This window comes from Camelus ferus, chromosome 13, assembly GCF_009834535.1.
Source record: "Camelus ferus isolate YT-003-E chromosome 13, BCGSAC_Cfer_1.0, whole genome shotgun sequence".
In the NCBI taxonomy this organism is placed as follows: Eukaryota; Metazoa; Chordata; class Mammalia; order Artiodactyla; family Camelidae; genus Camelus; species Camelus ferus.
The window spans coordinates 18092382-18119182 of record NC_045708.1 but is presented as its reverse complement, the minus strand read 5'-3'; the positions used below and the strand labels follow the sequence as shown (position 1 = coordinate 18119182).

The following is a 26801-nucleotide window of genomic DNA, read 5'->3' as shown; positions in this document are numbered from 1 at the left end:
GTCATACATTGCTGGTGGAAAGGCAAAATGATGTAACTCTAATTAAGGAAATTCGGCAATCTATAGCTAGATTACATGTGTATTTACTCTTTCACCCAGTAATCCTAGGTCATGGCTAGACTTCCAGGAGTCTATCCTAGTGATACATTGTTAAAATACAAAAAACTGTATGCACAAGGCTATTCATTATGGCATTTTTATAGCAAAAGATTGGAAACTGCTTTTGTGTCAATGAAGAACTGGCTGAATAAATTATAGTACATAAACAAAATGGAGTGCTATGCAGCTGTAAATAGATATGTGGAAGAGTTCTTATATATACTGATAAACAAACTAGTATGTAGTGATGTCCATATATGTTGTTAAGGGAAATAAACAAGTTGCATAATGGTGTTTATAGTATACTATCTTCTCTGTAAGTAATGGGAGATATAAATATACATTAATTGCTTATATTTAAAAGTTAAGCAATGGAAGAATAAACTCAATCTAAAAATTGTTTCCTATGTGGGATGAAGTGGGTAGGGATGGAAATGAGACTTGCATGAATGTACCTGATTATAGTTACTATTTTGGAACGTTGTAAATGTTGAATGTTTATAAAACAAAATTCAATAAAAAGAGTAAAATACTCCATAAAGATTAAAAACAAATAGAAACAAATGAAGTGGCATAACTACACAGAGAAAGTAATTTCAAGTGGCTGTATTTTGACTATACCTCCCTAATGGCATATAATCTAAGGACAAACTAGAACTGCAAAGAAATATTAAATTGCATTCATTAGTCATATTGTTAGTAACAAATACTAATGTTGCTATTTTGAAGCTATCATTGGTATATTTTAGAATAAAGCAAATAAACTAGTTATGTTAATGACACTGGGAATCAAGATTCTCAAGTTATGAAAAAAAAGAGTTACAAGTGTTAAAGAAGCCTAGTATGATTTTAGACCTGAGACAGATAGCAGAATGAATAAAATATATATTTTTTCTCTTAAAAAACATATTTCCAAGCTCTGTCTGCTGAAAAGGCCTAGACACAGGGACCAACCCTAGTAGTAATGAACACCCCTAGTGCACAGATTTGGCCTCTAAATACCATTTTCCAGTTTAAAAAAAAAAAAAAAAAAGCAGAGAAAGTCAAGGCTCCTTTGATAAATGACTAGTTTCAAACCTGGAGCAGGAAAGATGAGGTTGGATCATCTTGTGCCTGGAAGCAAGGAAGCTTTCAAAGGCTCTAGGAGTCATGTGAAAATGACTGAAGAACCAATACAAAGGGGCTTCACTGACCAAAGATGGAACAATTTTAGCATTAAAAGAAAAATAATGACTTTAATAGATTGCAACATATAAATATGTAAAAATCCATTAATTAATGATACTTAAAGAAAACAACACATTTGTTACCAGTAGAGCTTTATAGAGAATCAGCTGATTTACTCTGAACAGCCATAGAGGAAAATTAATTTTTTTCATATCTGTCCTGGATGAGTTATATTGCAGGTAACCGAAGAGTAGATAAGAAAATAAATTTTTATAGAGGAATTCCAATTAATAAATGCAGAAGGAATGATAGGATTAGAAAAGCATGGTTTTACAAAACCTAATGAAACAAGGAGTCTAGGCAATAATCGTGAAATGATCCTGAAACAACTGGAGTTTAAGTTGTTGGGAAACTTTGTAAAGGAGACCTTAGGCTGACAGCACTTGAACCCATTGACCAATCTTAAAATCCCTAAAAGGGGAAAACAGTGCGCTCCATGAAATATTCTTGCCTTGGAAAAAAAGAAAAAAAAGGATCTAAGCCTAATCTAACCAAGGTCTAATTACCAGTTTACCAGAAATATGGGGCATAAACAAATACTACCATTAGCCAAACTCAAAATGTGGGACATTCTACAGGATAAGTGACCTCATTTCTGCAACAAATTCATGGCATGGAAATAAAAAAGGATGGTAGAATGTTAAAGCATAAAACTCAAGACACTTACCAAATGCAAAAACCTTATTTGGATCCTCATTCAAGTGAGTTAACTGTCAGAAGACATCTTTGGTACAATCAGGGAAATTTGAATATGAACTGATAGATTAAATTGTTTTTTTTTTTTTGTTAGGTGTGATGATGACATAGTACCTGTGGTAATAAAAGCCTTTTTCAGTTAGAACTGCACACTGATGTATTCTGGATAAAATGAAATGATGTTTGGGGTATGTTTTACAATACTCCACAAGCAGCATAGCAAACAAAAAAGAGGGAGGAAGGCTGGCAGAATATTGGTAAGTGTTGAAATCTGGCGCTGGGTACATGAGGTTCATTACGCTATTCTACTTTTTTGTGTATGTTCGAATTTTTCCATAATAAAAGTTAGACAACCACTCTCAAAAAATGAAATGTCTTCGATAAGTGGGAACTTGGATGTAGCGATTCTGCCCCCTGGTGGCAGGTTCTGTTGGTGCAGCTGCTGCCCCAGCCTTAGGGCAGGTCTGAATTCCCCGACCTGCCTAGAGTCATGTCGTTTATAAATCTCTTAAGAGCCCTACGAAATGGATAGTATTAGTGTACTATTTTACAACTGAATAAACTGAGACTCAGAGGGACTAATAAGTCACTGATGGAGCCAAGACTCAGGGAGTGAAGCCCAGTAAATTGCTGTGTTTCCAGACCTTATTTTTCCTATCTTAACAAAGGGGTCACATGGGAAGAGGCAAGTGGAGATGCCCCTAATTAGAACAGGTCCACAGGAAGCAGATCATCAGGGAGCAATTTCACCTATAAGCTACAGATAAATGTAAATAGGTAATATAAACATAAATACATAATAGATAATATTCATAGTACCTTCTGCGCCAGGCATTGTGCAAGGTGCTGTTTATACATCATCTCATTTACTCTCTGCAGCTATCCTGTGAGATATACTATTACTGCTCCCTTTTACAACTGAGGTGACAAGACTTGTCCAAAGTCACACAGCTAGAAAATGTCTGAATTGGAACTTGAACGCTAGTCTAACTACAATTCCTATGTGTTTTAGTTTTTTTTTCTTTTGAGATATAGTTTAGATACAGTGAAATGTTCACATCTTAAGTGTATACTGTTTGTGTTTTTAAGCTCTAGTGACTATTGTATACTGCTTGTCTCACTTAGCATGAATGCAGATATTAATTTTTTTCCTGGATAGTTTTAATTTTTTTCTGAGTAGGAATGGGAGCCAAGAAAGAGAAGAAAATAGTCAAGAAAGGAAAGGTGAGCATGTAAGGTCAAAATTCACAGTTCTGCCTAGAGTTGACCATCCTTCTGATGACTTTTTTTTCTTGTACAAAGGGGTGGCTCCTTATAGTTTTATCTCCTCTCTTCTTTTAGAAGGATCTCCATCATGCCCTCTCAGTCACTTAGACATACAGTTATTTCAGAGCTTCTTAAATGGGGCGATTTGCCTTTCAGAGGACATTAGTCAATGTCTGGCGATATTTTTGTTCATCACAGCTGGGAGGATAGGTGCTACAGGCATCCAGTAGGTAGAGACCAAAGATGCTGCTAAACATGCTACAATGCACAGGACAGTCCTCCACAACAAAGATTTGTGCTGCTCAAAATGTCAATAGTGTGGAAACTGAGAAGCCCTGGTCTAAGAAACAACAGTAGGCTTGCTATGCAAATATTACTTCAAGACAAATCTCTTGGTCCCCTTTCCCATCAGATTGCTGGCCCTATATCCTCCCCTGCAGAAATTCTGGAGGCATCATTGATGCTTTGTCAAAGACTTAGTACCTTCTGAAGTCATCTCATCTGAGGCCAACCAAAAGGCATCATCAAAATGCTACCAGATTTCAAGTTGAATAACCAGGCCCACCAGTGATTCTTTTCTGATTATAGCAGAGAGAATCCCTATCAGTATTCCTTCTTCTCTCCTTACCCAGCTGGGGGAGCCCCAGCCCCATCTCTGCAGGGGGAGGCTGCTTGAGAAACTCCTTTAAGGAGAATGCCGGCTCTGGGACTAATATGCTGTGTGACCTTGAGCAAGTCTCCTCCCTGCGCTGGGCCTCAATTTCCCCATCTGCAAAATGAAGAGTCTGACCAGCTCATGTCTAAGGATTCTTCCAGTTCTGGCTCTGTGATTCTTTAGTCCTTTACCTTCACTATGCTTATACCAAGAAGACTAAAAGTGTTCATTTTTGATCCAGCCCCTAGACAAGAGATTTAGGAGCCCAAGAAGATCATGTACCAGGTACAACTTTAGCTGTTTTGTCTTTAGATGGGTCCTAGTTATCTCCTCAGTAAGGACTGAGAACATCTGGAGCTTCTGGTAGTTAAGACCAAACTCCACATGCCCTGCCCTTGGAATGGACCTGATTGACTCACCTAGGGTTGTGGGCCTGTCCTTGACCAAACTCCCTGTCCTGGAGGATGGAGCTTACTCACTGGCTTAAATCCAGAGGCTGGGGGGACAGCTAGCAGGTGTCACTACACATATTCCTCTTGAGGAGTCAACTAGTGCCTGGCACATGATGGGCGCTTTATTCACTAAGTCAATAGCTATTTAGTGAGTACCTACTATGTGCCAGAAATTATGCCAGATGCTGGTGAAAAAGCAGTGAAGAAGACAAGGCTCCTGCCTTTGTGGCCCTCAAAGTCTAGTAGGGGAGACAGAAACACCTAAATGGGCAGAGACAGTACAATGAGATTAGTGTCAGAAGGAGGTTACATGAACCCAGAGGAGGGAACCCTCAGCTGTTCTTATGTGAAGGGGCCTAGGGATTTCAAGGAAAGCGTTTGACAGGAGGTAGCATTGAAATTGACACTTAAGGATCCAAATGATACACTTGGGCACTCCTTCAAACTGATATTGTTTGAATATTTGGTCAACAGTTACTTAGAGCAGGGGCTGAGCACTGTTCCAGGAAAGGGCAGAGAAGGAGGCCCCAGGTAACTGCATTTAGCTTCTCCATCTTCTCCTGGTCCTGAGCCACTGGGCCCTAGACAAACCTATAGGCCCCACAGAGCAAAACAAAAAAGGCCTGCTGCTCAGCGTAGCACTAAATGATGTTTAGGCTTACCCCTGACCTCCCAACCCCAAAGTCTTACCTGGATCCTCCTTCCAACAGTATACAGAGCTCTCCTGAAACAGGTGCTAATAAAGTTCTCCAGCATGTGTGGAGCCTAAGAGCAGGCGCTGTGCCAGGCACCAGGCACATGGCCAGGAACAAAACGTACACAGGGCCTGCTCTTCCGGAGCTCACTTTCTTATTTACGTCCATAGGAGACCGTGGAAAGAGACACATAAACACAGCTGTGAAAAGTGCTGTGAAGGAGAAACCCTAAAGGCCACAAGGAGATGTGTTAGAGGCAGGGAGTGGAGGTAGGATGGGTCATCATGCTAAGAAATGACCGGTGAGTAGCAACTGGCCAAGTGAGCAGTGGAGGGAAGACCCCCTGAGCAGAGGGAATATATGAGCCTGATGGCTCTACAGAGGACCGAGGTGGAAGTTCAAATCAGGAGTTGGGGGAAACAACGGACGGAGGAAGGTATCAGGAAGCTCCCTTGCAGCTATAGTTACAAGCATTGTCTCCAGCCCAACTTTAATCAGTAACAAAGTCTCCATTTTTCTTTCTCCGTCTGTTTGATTTCCTTTCCCATTTCCTGACAGGTCCAGATCCCAACTGAAGGGGAAAGAGGTATGATGATCAGCCTAAAAACACCCACACAAAGCAGGCCAAATCCTGCAGAGTCTTGTAGACTATGTCATGGATTTTGAGATAAAAAGTGACTTTGATTTTTTTAAAATCATGGTAAAATATGCAAAACATAAAATCAATCATTTTTAAGGGTACAATTCAGTGGCATTAAGTACATTCACATTGTTGTGCAACCATCAACCCCATCCATCTCCAGAACTTTTTCATTTTTCCAAACTGAAACTCTGTACCCATTAAACAATAACTTTCCATTTCCTCCCTCACCAGCCCCCTGGCAAGGGCTATTCTTTTTGTCCCTGTGAATTTGATGACTCTGGGTAACTCATATAAGCATGCTAGCATATATAACAATATTTATCCTTTTGTGTCTAGCTTCTTTCATTTAGCAAAATGTGTTCCACTCATGAAGCATGTCAGAATTTCTTCATTTTTAAAGCTGATTAATCTTCCATTGTATGTACATATTACATTTTGTTTATCCTTTCACCCATTGATTCTTGTTTATCCTTCCATCACCAAAGGGTTTTAAGTTGAGATTTGAAACATGATCAGATTTCTAGTTTAAAAGACTAGGTGGAGATTGGATCAAGGGTGAGCCAGAGAGATGTGAGGAGGTCAGTTGCATGGGTCTAGTCAAGAGATGATGGTGGTGTAGGCTAGGCTGTGATCAGGGAAATGAGAAGTAGATTGAAGGGTAGGCGGGAGAGTGCACAGGATCTGGGCTTTTTAAGCTTTTTAATTCCTGTCAAGGAATGCTGGACTGAACTCAGTTTTCCTTAAGGACTGGGAGCTGAGGGAGTCCACTGAGCTGAAGGGGAGCACTACACCGTGCTGTCCCTCAAAAGCAAATGTCAAACCCTAAATCTGAGGCCTTTGTGACTGTGAGCCCCTGGACAATGGGCTCCTTTGCTCTCCTCTCCCCAGGATTGACCCTGTGTCCTGGGAGGCCCCAAATATCAAGCACTGAAAAGGAGTAAAGAGGGGAAGGAGGGGTGGAGAACCAGCACCAGAAGAGAACAGGTCAGCAGGTGGGTCCAGGCCTGTCCCAAGCAGAGCCGTGTTTTCCCTGGACAGGAACAGAGGTTTCTGTCACCTGATTCCCCACCCGGAAGCCTGGGGAGGGCCCCTCTCCCAGGGTGGGCTGTGCTGTCATAAGGCCCAGGTCAATTGGTCTGGTCCTGCCATCCACTTCCTGGAAGCTCACCCTCCTCCCAACCCCACACCCTCCCAGTCACTCTGTTCCTGGAAGTTAAAGGAACTGGGCCGCCGTGTTTATGTATCCTGAGCAGGACGCCTGTCTTTGGCTCTCACCGTCTACGGAGGGCTCAGTGCTGCTGGCAGATGGGATTTGAGTTCCTGCCCAGCCGCTCATCTGCTTTGTGGCCTGCGTCATGCTACTTGAGCTCTCACGAGCCTCAGTTTCCCCACGTACATAACGGAGACACTAAAAGCACCTGAAGGGATTGAATGCAGCCAGGTGGGTGACACGTTCAGCACCACAGTCTGGCACTCTACAGCACTCAAAACAGGGTCGCTGTGGTTATAATGATTATCCATCCTCTTCAGGGCCACGGAAGACTTGGAGAGATGAGCTGAAAAGGCATTCAGATGTCTTGGCTGCCAGGAGGGAATGCCCTTCTAATCAGCACCAACGTCAGGGTCCAGATATTAATACCCAACTGGCCCCACCAGTTCTTAGATTTAGTATTCCAAAGACAAGGTGGAGGGGTGGGAGGGTGCAGCCAAGAACAGGTGGCTGAGGGCAGGAGAAGGAGCCCACTCTCTCTGTGGGCACAGCCTTTCCAGGCAAGACTTGGCCCCTTCTCCAGCTAGACATCATCCACCTGCAGTCTAGGGTCTGGGAAGGTGTGAAATTCCTGCATGAAGTCAAGCTCCAGGCAATTAAATTCTCAGTCCCCTAAGGACACAGCACTGTCTTTCCAGGGGATCCAATGCCCAAGTTAACAGGCACCCCAATTGGGCCCCCAGAAGAGACAAAGTAACTTATGGGATCATGAAATGTCGAAGGCGGAAGGAGGCTGAGAGAGCCCCCAACCCACACTAGTGGCTTAGAGCTCAACCTCTGAGTTCAGACAGACAGGGTGTCTAGGAAAATCTGTATCTGGGAATAATAATCATTTTCAACTCTTTTGTGTAATATGAACATTTCCATCTGGCTATTGAAAGAACAAATGAAATAATTCATATAAAGCACAGAACTTAGTGTATACTGCTTCCCGTAGAAAGTAAGTGTTGGTAGCTTAAACTCTTCCTTCACATGTGACTTCCTTTTTGCTCCTTCCCCTGTGAGTGGCAGACTTCAGGGAACAAAGATCTTCCAAGAAATTCCTGCTCCCTGACCTGAGCTAATAATTTTACCAGACAGTGCTCCTTTGTTTTCTTATATGACTTTAAAAAAAGAAAAAGCTTAAATTTTTAGAGCATTTTTAGGTTCACAGTAAAAGTGAGCAGAATGTACAGTCTGCATATAGCCCCCACCCCGTCCTCCCCAGCCCCCCACCCTCCCCCACCATCAACATTGTGCAGTACAGTGGTACATTTGTCACAATCAATGAATCGGCATTGACACATCATTATCACTCAAAGTTGATAAATTACATCATTCTTTGTGTGTATAAGTTTTGACAAATGTATAATGACATGTATCTACCATTATGGTACCATACCGAATAATTTCACTGCCTTAAAAATTCCCTGTACTTCACCCATTAATCACTTCCTCTTCCCAAACCCCTGGCAATGAATGATTCGGTCATTCTAATGGGTGTGTAGTGGAATCGTACTGTTTTTTTAAATGGCAATTCCCTGATGCTATATTATGTTCAGTGTCTTTTCATATGCTTATTTTCCATTTGTATATCTTCTCTGGTGAGCTGTTCAGATCTTTTGCCCACGTTTTAATCGGGTTGTTAATTTTCTTATTGTTGAGTTTTAAAGAGTTCTTCGTCTTTGTTAGATAACAGTTCTTTACCAAACGTTTTTGCAAATATTTTCTCTTAGTCTATGACTTCTCATCTCATTCTTTTGATTGATTTTTTATTAATGATTCAATGTTTTCTCCTATTATTAGAAAAAAGTAATCGTGTATTTATGTGTCACAGGAATGGCAGAAAGGCTTTGCTTTGCCAATGCCCACTTTTGGTAGGTGTACCAGGGAATGTAGCATCCTGCGTGTTCTATTTTGTGGCCCAGAGAGGGAGTGTGACTTGCTGGAGATTGCACAGCATATTCACCAAGATGATACATCCATCTCATGTGCACAACCTTCACAGTAACCAGAGAACTGTCTTATTTGGTCTGTATGAGATTTCTGGAATGCTTCTTTTTGACTTTAAAAAAATTGCAGAAACCACAATGTGACAACAGCAGATACTATCCAAAAAAGAAAAAATTTAAAAACCACCCCAATCACACCTCAATAAATCAACCATTTCACTTTTCTGAGAATCTTGCTAGCTAGCAAAGGTTGGGACAAGGTATCATCTTAATGTATGTTGTACTTTTTTAATTTTACTTTTTTCCAGGTTTTAGTCTTCAAAGCAGTATTTTAGAATAGTTGCATCATATTCTATCTCTTCCTCAAACATTCCAACATGGCTGCTCCGGAATGGGCTTCCCCTAGGATGCCCCACAACTGCTCTTCCACACTGTCCAGGTCACCTTCTCTGGGCCTTACTTGACCTGCTGCTTCCTCAAAGCGGTCTCCCTGATGGCAAGTCTCTCTCCATCCCATTATCCTGTTTTATTTACTTGATAGCATTTATTACTATCAGAAATTAGCTTTATTTATTTGTGTCTGACTTCTCCTACAAGAATATAAACTCCGTGAGAACAGGAAACTTTTCTATCTTCCTTGCTCTGTACCTCCAGTACCTATAACAGTGTCAGGCACGTAGTAGGTATTCAATAAATATTTATCTAACTGAATAAAAAATTCTGGGGGGGGGAAGGTATAGCTCAAGTGGTAGAGTGCATGCTTAACATGCACAAGGTCCTGGGTTCAACCTCCAGTACCCTCTCTGAAAATGAATAAGCCTAATTACCCCCCCATCAAATTCAAACAAACAAATAAACAAAAAACCAAATAAAAGAAAATGCTGGCTTTAAAAATAAAAGAAATTATTTTAGAAAAAGAATTCAGAAGACCAGAATTTTCCAAGTTGGTCATTGAGGTACCATTTTTTTTTTTTTAACTTATTGGTTGATGCTGCCGTAGACGTCTTAGAGAATCAGTGTATCAAGGGGTTTGGGAGGAAAACTTTGGTAAAAGACTTGGGTTCTTCTCTTACCTCTGCCATTTACTAATTGTGACATTGGCCAGTATATTTAACTTCTCTGAATCTAGGTTTCCTTATTTGAAATGAGGGTAATATTAGTGCCTACATCACAGAGTTACTGTGAGGATTGAATAAAAATAATGTACATAAAATGCTTATCACAATGCCCATGAAATACAGAGCAAGTAACATTAGCCATCCGTTACCAGTGTTCCAAGTACTGTCCAGGTGTTGGCTCATGTAATCCTCAAAACTGCCCTACTTGCTGGTCACACAACCATGCTTATTTTGTGAAAATTCATTGAGCTGCACCATTTTTCAGTATACTTTTCTGTGTTTGGATTATAGTCAATAAAAAGTTTGCTGAACAACAACAAACAACAAAAGCCCTATGAAGTAGGAATCTTTATCATCTCCATTTTACAGATGAGGAAACTGAGGCTCAAAGAGGTTAAGTCACTGGTTCAAGATCACAGAGAGTAAGTGGTAAGGCTCAGGCTCTGAAACATGTGCTCTTAACCACAGCTCTTAATGCCTTGCTCACTGCTTGATCTGTTCACTCATTAAACAGTAGCTTTCATTATTATAACATTTAACATTATTATTGTTAGATTTTATCTTCTCTTTTAAAGAACAGTTCAAAGTATACCTTGCGACATTTATGTCTTTTTTCTACATTTGAATTATTTCACTTAGAAATAATCCAATCCGAAGGATTAAATTAACTGGGGAAAAATGGGGTCCAAAGTCACCCTGAAGTGACTTGCCCAAGGTCACATACAAGTGATGGTGCTTTGAGTAGGGCTTTCATGCACAGGTGTGCAAGTTGTTCACTTCACAAGGGCCCTGAATCCAGGGGTGGTTGGACTTCCCAGAGGAGGTCCAGTAGGAGCTAAGGTTTGGGCAGGATCTCGATGGGCAGAGGAGAGAGGGCACTCCAAGTAAAGGCACCTAGGAGGAGAGAATGAGGAGGGTGTGATGGGGAAATAGTGAGAAACCAGTCTCAAAAAAGCAGAGAATCAGAAACAGGGGGATTAAGCAGGGCTGGACCTTTCATTCATTCCACAAGTATTTCCTAGGCTTTTACTGTATGTCAGAAGTTATGGACATATCAGTGAACAAGCCCATACAATCCCTGTAGTTATGGAACAGATATTTTATTGAGTAGGGCTGGGTACATAAATTGACAAGGAAGTTGAGTAAAACAATTATAGATTGTGATAAATCTTAGGAAAGAACAGGTGCTGGGTCTAGGAGTAATGGGATCGGGACCCATTTAAATAGAGTGGTTAAGGAAGGCCTCTTTGGAGAGGTAACATCTCAGTTGGGAAGAGAAAGAGACTATTTTAGGCAGAGCACACAACATGTGCAAAGGCCCAGAGGTGAGTGCTTCAGAGAGAGCGTTCAAAGTCAGGTAGAAGAGGGTCTTGTGGGGTTTGTAAGTTCAGAAATCATTTCAGACAGTCTTGAGCAAAGGGCCCTTCCCTCCATCCCAGAATGATTTTTCTTCTGAAGTCAGCTGTACTTTTCCATCTGTCCATCTGTCCACTGGCTGACCCCTCAGAGCAGCCACCTCAAATGTGTCTTCCCCAACTGGCTCCCAATGTCCTTCCAGTTCTCTGTCCTCTCCTAGACTGTTGCCAAGCTCCCGATTCTTCCTTCCTCATTCTCTCACTTGTATCCCTTCTTGGACACCTTCTCATCCAGGGAGGTAGTAGCCAGGTACCGTGGTGCAGTGGGCCACACACAACAAGTGCTTTAACTGCACCCAGATCCTGGGTTCAAATCCTATCTCTGCCATCTAGTTAGCCTCACTGGGCCTTGGTTTTCCGGGAGTTATACCTTGCTGGTGTCTGGGGAGTCAGATGAGATGATGTTAGTGACAGCAACTGGCACACAGTAGGTATTTGATGAATGATAGTAACTTGCCCTTTCCCTACCAGTCTTGGGAACTGTCTTGTTTTCTTCATACCTTGGCTCTTCATAATTTCGAAACATAGAGATAAGAGATGGTAAAGGTCTGGGGTAACCATCAACTCCCTAAATATCTCTCTGGAGGAACCAAACCCTGAAGTACTCCTTTTTCAAAATATTTAAAAATCTTAATACCTATCATCAGCCGAAAGTTTACTATATGCTGGTTACTGAGTGCTGAGTGCCTTATGTACTCTCTTCTCATCCTCATACAGTCCTGCGAAGGAATTTCCACTATTATCCCCACTTTGTAGTTCAGGAAACCAAGATTCAGAAAAGTGAAGTGACTGGTTTAAGGTCACATAGCTAGTTAAGGTGTGAAATTGGAACTTGAGCCCATGGTTTCCCAGCACCAAAAAACAAAAACAAAAACAAAAAAACCAGGAAACAAAAGAAACAAACCTGTGTGTCCAGTCACCAGGCCATCCCGCCTCATAGCCCATCTGTAAAAACAGGGGAGCCAACATGTTTCATTTCCTGAATGACAGGAGACCCAGGGAGACGAGAGATCTCCTTAGAGTCTCATAATGAACTGGACAGTAGGCCAGGCCATGGTGGGCCTGGCCCCAGACCCTAAACATGTCCCCACAGAACAAACTGAGACCTCAGGGTGGCCCAGACCTTCCTCCCCGAGCTGGAATGCCTCCCCAGAGCAACAGAGCCATAAACACAACCGGTTCTTTCAACAGGACACTGAGCCTGAGTCACAGGGTATTTATAGATGGGCCTCTTCTCCTCGGCTTTGCCAGGATTTATCAAGTTCACTTGGGGCTTGGAGGGTGACAACCTGTTTATCATCCAAGGTGCCCAAGCAGGCTGTTAGGACGTCATCCGAGAGGGAGGTCTGGAGGTTTGCCCGTGTTTAGACCTGACCTGACCCCCTGACAGCAGACTGAGGCAACTCTCCCTACCCAAGCTGTGCCACCTTCTCCCAAATACCCTCCGCACCACACCCCCTCCTCCATACACATCCAGTGAACTGAAGGTCTTGAGTTAAAATGGGACAGAAATGCTGCTTCTCTCAGGAAGACCTCTTGCGTTGATCTGGGAAGGTTAAAAACTTTCCCTAGCCCCACTCTCCTAGGGAGTGGACCCTCTCATTGGTCAGATAATTGACTCAATCATAATAACATGGACTGAAAACCGTCTCTGTACCAGATATCATGCTAAGAGTTTTAACATTATCTTTTTAATCCTCACAATAATTTTATGATGGATATTAATTTAAAATCATCTTTATAGATGAGGAAACTGAGGCTTAGAGAAGTAAAGTAACTTGCCCAAGACCACACAGCCAGTAACAGGACCAGGCTCAAAATCTAGGTCTTCCTTGGTTCCAGAGTCTAAGCTGTGGGTGACCCTGGGCAAGTTACTCCCCTTCTGAGCCTCAGTTTCTTTATCTGTAAAATGGAGTCACTAATATCTAATTCTCACAGTTGTAAGGACTGAATAAAACTGGTACAGAGTAGGCTCCCAGCCACTAACTACTGCTCCCACCCTGCACCCAGCAATGAGTAAATCAGCTTGTCTTATGCTGCTTTGGACAATTAGCCAAGTCACATCTGGCTCAGCCTTCAGGGACTTGAACCCAGGATCCAGGCTGTTCTAGGTTCCATAGCTCCATGGCCCCATCCTTTGTTTCTTCCCAATATCCAATAGTCTGAGTGACTCAGAACCCAGGGGCTGGAGTTGGGGTGGGGGAAGGGGAAGTGAGGGGGTAGACAGGGAGTTGGGGGTTAGGGGGTGGCTGTGTGCAGAGATGCAGCAGACTGACTGGGCTCTTGCTCCTGGGATCTATTTTGGATGATGCCAGCCTCCAAGCTGCCAGCAGAGGTGTTAGTGCTGAGTTAACACAGGGGCCCCTCGGCCAGATTTAGTGGTTGAGCCCTGACCCCAGCTGAATGGTGTGGCTGCAGACCCTGGGCAGAACCTGCTTTTGAGATTCCCTGTAGGCTGGGGGCTCCCAGGGTTCTGAGCCCAGCGAAGACCTGCAGCCTGGGTTTCTGAGTCTTTTCCAGGGGCAGCCTGCACCTCTCGGCTGTTTTCTCCCCCTCCTCTCCAGCTCAGTGCAGAGCTCCTTACTTGAGGTTCAGACAGATTCGGGTTCAAGGCCCAACTGCTCCATTTACTACCTTTGTGACCTTGGGCAAGGCACTTAACCTTGATCTAGAAATGAAGACAGCCCTACCTCACAGGGCTGTGTTGATTAAGTGCTGTCTGTGGGTAGGGCTGTGCCTCCCTACTTTCCCCCACTCTCCCAACACCACTGGGGCCCCTGAGGACAGGACTAGTTCTTCCTCCTCCCTTTGCCCAGAGGGGCCTTTAAACGCACTTGTCCAGGCCTTGACCTGGCTCTTTGGGTTCTCACCATGCTTCCAGAAACTCTGCTCCTAAGTCCCCTCTGCCTCCTGGCCAGGACCCAGCTCTGACCAAGGGGAGAGCCCAGTTCACTCAGCTGTAGCTCAGATTTCCTGCTGGACCCTGTTAGAGGGCCTCAGGAAGGAGCTCCTTGGGTTCTAATCCATAAGAACAGTGACTTTTTAACAGTGGGGATTTCTGTCCAGCCATTTTCCATACCTGTAGAATATTTTTGATATATAAGTTTATTTATACACACACGTATATTATTTTTTCAATAGAAAAGAATCAGATGACATATATGTGTCATATATTTTTCTGTTTGTGCCTAACAATATATTGTTGACATCTTTTCACATTGGCATTCCACATAGAAAGCTCAATGTTGTTTTTTAAATGGGAGGAATATTTATGTATATATATATTTTTTATGCACAGACAATTGGAGTGATTATTGGGGTGGGCTTCTGTTTTATTTTTTAGTAAGCTTTTTCTTTAAGTATAATAGACATTCAGAAAAAGGGCACAGTCTGTAAGCATACAGTTCAAGGCAGTTTCACAAAATGCATATGCCCGTGTAACCCAGACACAGGTCAGGGACCAGATCAGGACTAGCATTCCTGGAGCCTGGCTTGTGCCCTCTTCTAGCCCCCACCCCACCCCTAACAAAGGCTAACACTATCCTGACTTCTAACAGCTTAGATCAGTTTGGGCTTTTCTGAACCTTGTAAAGATAGAATCATACAGTAGGTAGTTCTTTCTCCACCATTCTTTATATGATTCATCTACGCTGTTGCATGTGACAATATTTGTTCATTCTCATTGCTATATACTAGTCACTACGCGCCCACACAACAATATATTTATTTGTTCCATTGATGGACATTGGGGTTGTTTCCAAGGTTTTGCTACTACAAACAATATTGCAAAAAAAAATCCCTGTATGTAAATAGATCTCTAGATCTGAATATCCACCTATACCTGTCTAGCTATGTATGTCTTTTTGCCACTATCTTTCTAGGTTTTTTGATAAGATAGATTCCTGAGAATACAACTGCTGAGTCACACGTATAAATATTTTACATTTTAATTTTGTCAAATTGCACTTCCTCCCCCAAGGTCGAGAGTAGTGGCAGTGTTCATTGCCCTACACGTTCACCTACCTTGGATACTATTAATCTTTAATATTTTTGTCTATCTGATAGCAGAAAAACCAGATTTTATTGCGGTTTTAATGAGATTTTTTAAATTAGTGAGAACCGCTGCCTTGTTTTGTTTGTTCTTGGTTTTGGTGAGGGGGCATTGGCATTTATTCTTTTGTAAATTGCCTTTTTGTATCATTTGCTTGTTTTTAGAACTTTAATACATTGTGGATATTGGTGCTTTGTCTTTATGTGTGTTTCTACTGTTTTCTCCCAACGGTCACTTGTTTCTTAGCTTTGTTTATGGAGCAACTGCAGGTTTAAATATAGTTTGTTTTCCACCTGCTTACTGTTTATGATCTGGATCATCCTGAGGGTGTGTGTGGCAAATCCCAGGTTCAAACTAGTTGGAGTGGGGAGCAGCAGGCTAGGTGGGGTGGGCGGCTGGCCCCCTAGACTCTCTCTGGGATACAAGCACCAGAACATTGGGTCAGCACTGGGCCCTGGGCCTTGAGTTTTCCACATGGCTGCCTCCAGCTCCCTTTCCAGGTCTTCCCAGTGCCGCCAGGGCCCCCCTGTCAGTGAGGAGAGTCTTTCCACACAGCCCCGGGGCTAGGCAGGGGTCAGGGTGAGTCGGGGCCAGTGTTGATGGGGCAATAGAGGAAAGGAAAGTTAAAGAGCAAGGACTAAGCAGCCCAACCATCCACATTCAAATGCTGAGCATTACAAGTTCAGTAGCCATCTTAGTCTGCTCAGGATGCCAGAACAAAATATCACAGACTGGGTGGCTAAAACAACAGAAATTTTTTCTCACAGTTCTGGAGGCTGGAATGTCCAAGATCAAGGTGCTGGCAAGGTGCGTCTCCCTAGGAGGACTCTTCTTTTGGCTTGTAGGTGGCCTCCCCCTTGCTGTGTGCTCATGTGGCCTTTCCTCAGTGTGTGTGCATGAAAAGAGAGAGCGAGCAGACTCTCTGGTCTCTAAGGGTGCTGGTTTCATCAGACTAGGGCCCCAACTCATGACCTTATGTAACCCTAATTACATTCCAAAGGCCCCATCTCCAAATACCATCACACTGGGGGTTAGTCTTTCAACGTATGAATTTTAAGGAGTTTAACAAACATTTAAGGAATTTAACAAACATTAAGTTCATAATAGTTGCTCCAAGACCGTTTCCTGGAAGTCTAACCTTAGGCAAGTTACCTAATCTCTCTGACACAATTTTTTTATCTGTAAGATGATGATAACAGCATTGACCTCATGAATTAATAGATTAATTAATAGCTATAAAACACTTAGAAAAGACTGATAGCTAACCTCCAAGATGATCCTGGATAATTCTTGCCTCCTGGTACTCACGCCCTTGTGTGGTTCCCTGCTCTTACCACCATCCCCCGCACCGCTCCCCTCAACACTGTATCTGGGTTGATCTGTGTGACCAATAGAATACAGTGGAAATGTTACTGTGAGATGTCTGAGGCTTGGTCATAAAAGACAATGCCACTCTGTTACTGATCCTTCTGCCCAGTGTCATTGGAGCTGATAGAATGAGAATGAGTTTGGTTCAGAAGCAAAGGAACGTTTTAATCTTTGATCGAAGAACAGAGGGGTGCAAGCGTGTGCTCTAGACATGCTTTCCCTGGACAGGCTGCTTCAGTGTTCTGCCAGTGGAGTTCTCACAGGGCCTGAGCTGCTAACGCTCCAGATGCCCTACTGGGTGCGGCGTCTCTGCACCCGGCCCGCTGCTGCCATCTTGAGTTGCGGTGTTGGGCACAGCACTTCTGCACATGGCCCGCCAAGCTGTAGTGTTGAGTGCAGCCATTTTGCACTAGGAACGCAGGTTTGGAGTGCCAGGTGCAAGGCCTCTGCATGCGGTGCCCTATGAGCATGTGATGCTACACTAAGCACAAAGGGAAAAAAAAATTTAGACTTTATTACCCAGATTCTATTTTTATTCCCCGGAAATTATTCATGGGCTTTGGTGGTGACAAACCCTCCTCTGTCTTTTGTCCTGCTCCTCATTCTTGAGGGGCGCTGAGGAGTAAATAAGTCCATCTTCTTCCTGCTGAGTTTAGCCCTTGTCATGACCCGGGGAGAAGAGCAGAAATTCTCCCTAGCTGCATTTAGATGTTTGATTGTCGCCAGGCCTTAGCCCACTGTTCACATCCCTGAGTGACCACCATTTGAAGTTTTATAGATTCTAACTTTTTGGAGACAAAGGACATCAGACAATTTAAGATACATGGCCCAAATATCAGCAAGAGGACAATGGTTATTGAGGGGCCCAGGAAAAGTAGAAACCAAGTGACGCAGGGAGAGTCTGTTTTACCCCACTCCTCATTTGTTTGGCTAGATCAGTCTGGCTGCCTTCTGTTAAGTTGCTTTTTTTCAGTAGGCTGTCTGCACTTTCTTCAGTCAGGCCACTTGCACTGACGTGAAAGCAACATGACGCATTGTCACGTGCACAGACCCCTCTCTGGTCGACTAACAGATAATCTTGGGCAATTCAGTTATCTAGGACTGTACTGGCCAGTGTGCCAACAGATTTTTGTATGGGATTTAAAAGTTTAGCCTGTTCCACATGTCACCCATGATCCAGTTGCTGTCCACGGAGCCTTTGAAGAGGAGTGACCTTGGGCAGGTCCAAATGGTACCCAAAGGAGACACTTGTGTCCTGCATCCTTGTGCTGGCCTCAAACTTCACACCCACCTGCAGCTGGTCGCTGGCTTTGTGGTAGTACGTGGCATGCATGCCCACCTGACCCAGCGTTACTGTTGCCACCCAGTTGTTCAATGTATATTTCCCAGCTAGTGAGATAACAGTGCTTTCCTCCCCAGGCCGCCGGTGGTAGACCAGCTCTCCGCCCAGGGCCAGACACGGTGTGATGCTCTGGAGGTAGTGGGCCACGAGGATTCCTGAACCCACCAGGATGTCTGGGTTCCCCAAGGTGACAGCTGCCATGAAGTCAGAACCCTGGTATTCCCTGTCTACCTGCCAGTTCACAAACTTCAACTGCTTCGTCTGGATGGCCATCTTTGATCTGAGGCCTGGGCCCAGCTGGTGAATGACCTGAGTGTTGAGGCTGCCACTATTACCCATGTCACCCACCAGAACGGGGAATGCCTCTGTGGGACTCAGTTGCTTTGTCCCCACATACGTGACCCCGAAGTGGTAGTTGGACTACCCGATTGTGCTGAGGGCTACTGTGTGGTTCACCTGGAAATGATTACTCAACCCTTTGTTGATTGTGAGCTTGACACCTTCCATCTGAATAGGAAACAGCTCCTTGCACTTCCGGTGGCACTCCTCAAACGTGCCCGGACTGAGCAGGCAGCCACAGGCCCCATCATCCGCGGTCGCTCCAGAGCTGGCAGCCTCAGTCCCGGGGGTCCGTTCGGAGCCTCGACTTGTGCCAGCCCCAGCGCCCAGGCCGTCCCCCGGGTGGCGGCAGCGTGAAGCCCGGAGGAGAGGACAGAGGCGGTGGCAGTCCCAAGGAGGGAGGCACAGGCTGCGGAGGCGGCGGCCCTGCGGGCAGCAAGTTAGCACCCAACACGTTCCCCATGGTTGCCTGCGGCAGCACCTCCTTCGGGTCTGGGCTTCGCTCCCACCCCGTGTGCCACGCACAACCAAACCCGCTGCTGCCGCCGCCGCCGCCACCGCCGCCACCGCCACCGCCACCGTCGCCCACATGTCAAATTTGTTCTCATAGTTTGAAGTCGAGGCTAGTCTCACTGGCCACTGTCTCCACTGTGGCTGTTATGTTTTTTATGGTGACAGTTTATATGTGGTTCCCCCGGCCAGGGTCCTTAGCGCCCTATGAGTGCAATGACTCCTGCGATTATTGTCTTGGTGGCTCTTTTGGAGCATTGTGGCTTCTTCCTAGGGGTCATGGACCAATCGTAAACCCTAATTAAGTTTGGATCTGGCCCCACAGTTCTTAAGGTGACATATCCCCTCACCTAGGCCCTGTCTAAGCATTGGATGCCCTGTCTCTCTCTGAGTTTGGGGCTCACCCAAGAACATGTTTCCTCTTTGTAAGCACGCCAACCCTGTCCTATTGGCTTGAAACCTGGAAGGGTCGATGCTCTGGTTTCCCATCCATGTAAATATGTCTAGGCTCCTATTGGGGCACCCAGATACCAAACTCAACTGTGTTTTCCCTCGTTGGGCTGCCTGAGTCACATATTGTTGGTGCTGTTGGTCCATATGTGTCACAACTAGGACTAGCTGTGACTTCAACTTGTTTACAGTTTATCATCTTCTGGGAAGAGGGTGGTATTTAGTGCTTCCTTCTTGGTTATTGGATTTCCTCTTAAATATGTCTGACGGTCTTTTCATGTTTCAGGTTGGGCATTACAGATCCAACAATCAGTGAAGTTCCATCCTTCCTGAATATCTCTGGTCACATTATAAAAGAAATTTGTTTGACAGTGGGGAGGAATGTTTCAATTCCCAAGACGGGCAGTATAAATTGGAAGTATAGAGCCCTCATTTTGCAAGCATAGGGGTGAAGGTGTCCAGGGTTAGGGGGAAGGGGCACAAAGAAGACTCAGAACAATGACAGCAGTTACCAGGGTATCCTGCAGGCTGTCGGTTTTCCAGGTTTTTAGATATACCCAGTCTCCTGGCTGGAAGGGATGTAGGGCCAGGTCAGTGGGAGCTGGCAGCACCTGGTTACCATATTCCATGAGAGCTTTCATGGTTTCTCCCACCTGGAGGGCACACCTGAGTTGTTTCATTTCAAGGGGGTTAAGGCTTGGGCAATGGATCTACCATACATAAGTTCAATGCACCTTAACTTTATCTATTGCGGCTAACCACATTTGGAGCAGGGCAATCAGAAGCAACTTAATCCAGTTTTCTTGAGTTTCCTGACATAGCTTGGCTAAGGCCAGTTTCAAGTTTTGATTAGTTCTCTCTACTTTCCGTGACGATTGGGTCTCCAGGCTGAGTGCAAGGTCCCTTTTATTCCCAGGGCACTTGTTATCCCCTTCATCACTCGAGACACAAATGCAGAACCATTATCGCTTTGAAGGGATCCTGGGAGCCCAAGCCTGGGGATTATTTTTTAGTAATGCCTTAGCCACTTCAGCTACCATTTCAGTTCTAGCAGGAACTCTTCTGTCCACCCCAAAAATGTGTCTAATAGCATCAAGAGATGGATGAAATTACTAAGTACGCTCCTCCTGACAGTGAAATCAATCTACCAATCTCCCCCAGGATATGTCCCTCTAGTCTGAATGGGTCTTATCTAGGGACCTCTGGGGGGTCTGGTGTTGGGGTTATTTATTGTGCAAATGGGTCATGTCTCAACTGTCTGACTGATTATACTTTCCATGCTAGAAATTACCATGACTTCAACCAGCCATTTATAAAGGACTTCCCACCTCTAGTGAGTTCCGTGATGAGCCTCCCTGATGGCTTAACAAGCTGCAATTTGGGGAAAGAAGCATTGCCCATGTTTGTTAACTAGCCACCCATGGCCTCCTAGATCTCTGTTGAAAGCCCTGGGCTTTGTCTAATTCTTCCTTTGTGTAGACTGGGGAATAATTGGATGGATCTGAAGCTATGAGAGGTAGTTGCCAAGTTACTGGTTCTAGGGCTGCCCTTTTGGTGATTGCATTTGCCTTGTTTCCCTTTATTATCTCTGCATCCCTCTTTGGTGACCCCTACAGTGAATCACTGCCACCTTTTTGGGAAGATCTTCTGCTTCTAAGAGCTTCAGTATGTTTCACCTGTTTATCCTCTGCAGTAAACTTACCTCTTTTCTTCCAAACAGTCCAATGCATGTCTATGTAGGATGGTATACACACGCTGGGAATCTGTGTTAACATTTAAGATCTTCCCTGTGCCAAGCTCTAAGGCTCAGGTGAGGACTATCAGCTTGGCCTTTTGGGCAAGTGCTTGAGGGTTGGCTCTGTGCCTCTGTGACTTGGGTCTGGAAGGTTACTGTGTATCCCATCAGCTTTTCCCCCTCTCTGCTCCTGTCTGTGAACCATATCCTTTTCAGCTCACTTCCTAGGTCAGGGTGACTGGACTAGATCGTGTCTATCGTTTCTATACAATCATGCTCCAGGGCCCGTTAGCAGACCGTCATCCAGAACCCTAGACTTTCCAGGCTGGAAAGACCAAGAGATATAATTTGTCTACCTAACTCTCATTTTAGAGATGAGAAAATTCAGATACAGAGGTTAAATAATGTGCTCAAGTTAACAAAACTAATATGTAGAGGAGCCTAAACTTGAACTCAGATCCATTAGTGCCTGGCAGACCCAGAACTGCCAAAGCAGTACTGAAGAAAAAGAACAAAGCTGTAGGAATAACTCTCCCAGACTTCAGATAATACTACAGAGATATAGTAATCAAAACAGTGTGGTATTGGCACAAAAACAGACATATGGATCAATGGAACAGACTAGAGACCCCAGAAATAAACCCACAGACCTATGGTCAATTAATCTTCAACAAAGGAGGCAAGAATATACAATGGAGAAAAGACAGTCTCTTCAGCAAATGGTGTTGAGAAAACTGGACAGTGGCATGCAAATCAATGATGTTAGAACACTTCCTCACCCCATGCACAAAAATAAACTCAAAATGGCTTAAAGACTATAAACCTCCTAGGAGAAAACATAGGCAAAACATCTGATATCAATCTTAGCCATGTTATCCTAGGGCAGTCTACTCATTAGTGCCTGGCAGCCTCTTCCTTGTTGCTCTACACTCTCAGGGCCTTCTAGTAAGGGTTTATTGCATCTCACTGTTTATAAAGCACTTTTGATACTTTAGTTCAGGGTCATCTATGTAGCGCCCCTTCCAGACCTTATTGGCACCTCATGTCCCCCAGGGCAGTCCCTTTCTCTAAATGCCACCCACTACCCAGAGCCCTTGTAGCTGCCCACAATGGTCATCTGGATCTGGGGACGGAGGGAAGAGGCCTATAGGGCTTCCAGCCCTGAATAGTGAGATCCCGGGATGCTCTACGCCCCTTCCGTGGCACTTGGGCAGGCCCAGTAGGCTTTGCCCTGGCACCTGGGGCACTGAATCATGCCCTAGACCCTGTGGACCTGCCTCTGGCAACTGCTCTGGCTTTAGCCTCTAGGTCAGATGACCTATTGGTTTGATCCTGTGATTTGGGATGATTCTTCGATGAGGGTGACATCGAAGCATGTGACAGGGATCTCAAATCATAAGAAAAACAGTCCCCACCCCACTCCCCTTTCTGAGGGTACCCCCAGGCACCACAGAGGCTCATGGGGGAAATCTAGAGGAAGGGGCAGGGCAGACCCCACCCTCCAGGGAAGGTCATGGGGGCTGCGGAGGAGAACAGCACGCACGTGGAAAGGATTTGTTCTGTGATGCACCAAGAAAACATCTAAGCAAGCCCAAACTATGCGAAAATGAAAGGGGAGATGGAGGGTGGTTTCCTCCCCAGCATCACTACCCTCAGGCCTGCGTCATCCCTCCAGGGAGCAGTTCCTTCAAGAAACCTGCCACTGGGGAGGGGCAAGGACCTTCGGGGATCATCTCTTATGGTTGCTCTATTTGGCAGAAGATACTGGAGGTGGGTGTGGCTTACTGGGCATCATATTGCTTGTCTCTGGCAGAGCGGAAAATGGAGCCCAGGTATCTGGGCCCCAGGTCAGGGTTTTCTCCCCCAACCAAGTGGCCTCAAAATCTCAGGTTTCTGGAAAGCACCTCTGCCCCACCACTTCTAGTGACAATCAGAAAGAGCACAGACTTTGGGGTTAAACTGGCCTATTCCAGCTCCACCTAAACTAGTTGTGGGACTTGAGGCAATTCCATATACCAAGCTAAGCCTCAGTTTTTTAATCTGTAAAATGGGGATAACTATGACCTCATAATTGTGGTGAAGACTGGATGAAATGGTGCCACGGAGCTCTTAGTAGATGCCCAGTTCCTTGTAAGCACGGAATTAGTCAAAAATAGTATTATTGTTGCTCTCACCTTCCATCTATACCTTTTCTTTTCAGGCCCAGACCATTCTCCCTATTGCTTTGCCTGACCCCTACCCAGCTGGGACCCTCCCCCGCCTCTGGCATTAAAGCTCCTCCTACTAGTAACACAGACTTTGGGGGCAGTCCCAAATGAGAATTCTGTCTCTTAGCTGGGTGACAGTCCACAAGTCAGTTAACTTCTCTGAACTTCAGTTCCGATATGTCAAAATGAGAATCATAATACCCAGAATCAGTCTCAGACAAATCAGCGGCACAAAGAATGGTAGGGATGGCAATTGTTATAAATTAAAAGAGATTAATGAGACAAAAACAACAAAATGCCCTGTGTAGGACTGTATTTAGATCTAATTTGGATAAGCTAACTAGAAAGACATTTGTGACAATCAGCAGCCTCTTAAAACTGTCTGGGATTTAGATAATATTAAGAATTTTTTGTTAGTTTTGCTGTGATAATGGCATGGTAATTATGTAAAAAAAAATCCTTATCAGCTAGAAATGCTTACTAAAGTATTTATGGGTGAAATGACTTGATGACTAAAATTGGCTTTAAAAGATTCCAGAAAAAATAAGCTTTTTGGCGAGTATAAATGAAATTAGACTGGAAACATGTAGATAACAATTGAATCTGGGTTTGATCACATGAATTCACTATACTGTTCTACTTCTGTATGTTCGGAATTTTCATTAATAAACAGTAAAATGAAGAAGTGCAGAGACTTGCAGAGAGAGAAGCAGTAATATGTAGTAGTTATGAGCTCTGGGCTCAGGCTCAGTCTCATAGTCCATGTTTGTCTTCCTCTTGCCAGTCCATAGCTTCGTAGTATGTTCTAATAACTGGTAATAATACTGGTTTATAACTTCCTGCTCCTGGTGCTGGTTCTGCCATTCACTGTTTGGGGACTTTGGCCAAGTTTCTTAGCCTCCCTGAGCCTTTATAGCTCAGCTACAAAACAGGGAAAATCATGATCCCTGCCTCACTGAGTTATTTTGAAGACTGAACCAGAGGGACAGATGGAAGGGGCTTAGCACAATGCCTGACATGCAATAAGCACTCAGTAGATGCTTCAGTGTGAGGAGCACAGGTTTAGGAGTCAGACTACCTTGGATGTGAACCCCAGCTCGGCTCTGCCACTTTGGGCTTTGTGTCTTTGGCCAAGCCAATCAACTCTCTGAATCTCACTTCCTCCTGGGAAAAACGAAGATCATAATGGCTCCCTTGCAGGGCTGTTGTTAGGATTAAATGACAAGAAATGTTTTGGTGCCCAGCATGGCCCATGAGGGAATTTCCCTTTCTCACCCCCTGACTTTCAGCAGGGCTGGCCTTGCCAACTCCCAGGCTGGAGTCAATCCCACTGTCCATTTGCTTGGCTTTTGCACCTGGACTGCCAAGTGTGGCCGGAGAAAGTAAGCAGAGCCATGTGAGTGGCTCCTTGCAAATGGCAAATCTGTGCTGGGAAACATCAGGGAGTCTCTTCTGCTCCCAGACGGTTCTTCCACCCTTCTCCAGGGCACTTCCTCCTGTGTTTCACACTGGCTAGTCCAAACTTTTTCCACCATCTGCTCTGCTACCCTTTTCCCTGCCTCAGCATCAGAAAGTGACATCATCTTTCTCTTGACTGACAGAGGTCATCAATATAAGCACCTTTCTCTCCATCTACTAACACCTCTGATTCTCACTCATCTCCATCCTTTCTCCTCTCCTATCCATCCTTTCCCCTCTCCTATCCAACCAGCTTAAAGATTGGAGTGTCCTTCTCCTTCCCAAGGCTTTATTTAACTTATTTTTTAGTGGAGGTACTGGAGATTGAACCCAGGACCTTGCATGTGCTAAACACACATTTTGTCACTGAGCTATACCCCCACCCCCAAGGCTTTAGAAGTTACTCCATCAACCCCAATACCCCATCTCCACTGGCTGCATCATCTCAGCCAAAAAAAAAAAAAAAAAGAAAAAAAGAAACTTGCTCAAGTACCTCAGTCTCCCCCAAGTCTGACAGTAACCCTGCTGCTTCTATGTTTAATTCACTGAATCATTTGTCCACTTATTTAAAAACATTTGCTTTTGCACCTACTGTGAGCCAGGCACTGGAGGTATGGAAATGAATAGAGACAGTTTCTGCCCTCAAAGTCTTCAAAGTCCAGAGGGAGAGTCAGACTCACAGATGGTAAGATGACAAGGGAGATGTAAAGACGGATACATGCTTGATGCAGAGATTGACTGGAAGGGCAATGGGAGGAAGGAGGAGCCATGGTCTATGCAAATGGCTGGATGGGAGTGCTGTTCACTAAGACACGGAGACAAGAAAAACAGAAGGAGGAGCTTGGGGTGGGGAAGATGGTGTATTTTGCTTGGGATATGATGAGTTTGAGGTGCTATTGGAACATCCCAGTAGAGATCCCAGCAAATCATCAGCTTAGGGGAGCAAGAGTTCTGAACTAGAATTAGAGATTTGAGAATCATGAAGGGATATAGAGTGCTCTCTGCTGCAAGTAACAGAATAATTACACTGTCATCACATTTGTTATCTCACATCTTGGATAAAGAGGCGGGCAGTTCCAGGGGTGGGTAAACTGGCAGCACAGTGGTGGGATCAGTGCCCTCAGTGCTTTCTATAGTTCCTCTTTGCCATTCTCAGGGAGCTGATTTCTTCCTCAGACTTGTCCCTTCTTGGTTGTAAGAGAGCCTCACCCTCTCACAACCTCATTCAAAGGCAAAAATGAAGCTTTGCACTTTACTTTTTAGCAGGGAGGAAATCCTTTATCTTTAGCCCATGCCCACCAGCCCTTAGGTCTCCTTGGCCATAACTATGTCACTTAGGCAAAGGAGAATGAAATTCCATGTTAGGCTGAAGCCTTTGTCTCCTGTGGTAGTGGAGAGGACCTCTTTCCTGGAGAACAGTGCTGCCTGAGGCCTGAACAAAACTGAGCAAGGAAGAAGGAATGGTTTCCTTTCAACCCTTACCCTCCTCCAGCCCCTGGATGGCCTGGCAGTGTTGACTTACAGTTCAGCACAGAAGTGAAGAGCATGGGCTCCTGAGTCAAACATATCTGGGTTTTGTCCTAGGTCTACTTCTTGTAAGCTGTGTGACTTCATAAAAGTTATTTTACCTCTCTGAGCCTGAGTTTCCTCATCTGTGGAATAGGGATACAATAGTTCTTATGTTGTTGGCTGTTGAGGTGATGAAATGAACTAATGCATATGAAGTATTTAGCAGAGTTCCCAGCACATAGTAAGTGCTCAGCAAAAACTAGCATATTGACATTTTAGGAGGACCACTATCTCTTTGAAATTACCCACCCTTTGTCCTCTAAGCGTCTTCCCCTTTCTGTGACTGGTTCCCCCTCTTCTTTTCC

The 26801-nt window shown here is 44.5% G+C and overlaps 1 pseudogene; it reads right to left on the bottom strand.

Moving 5' to 3' along the window:
* Positions 1 to 17986: 17986 nt before the first annotated feature.
* On the bottom strand, positions 17987 to 19612 carry LOC102507555 (annotated as a pseudogene).
* Between the last annotated feature and the right edge of the window lie 7189 nt (positions 19613 to 26801).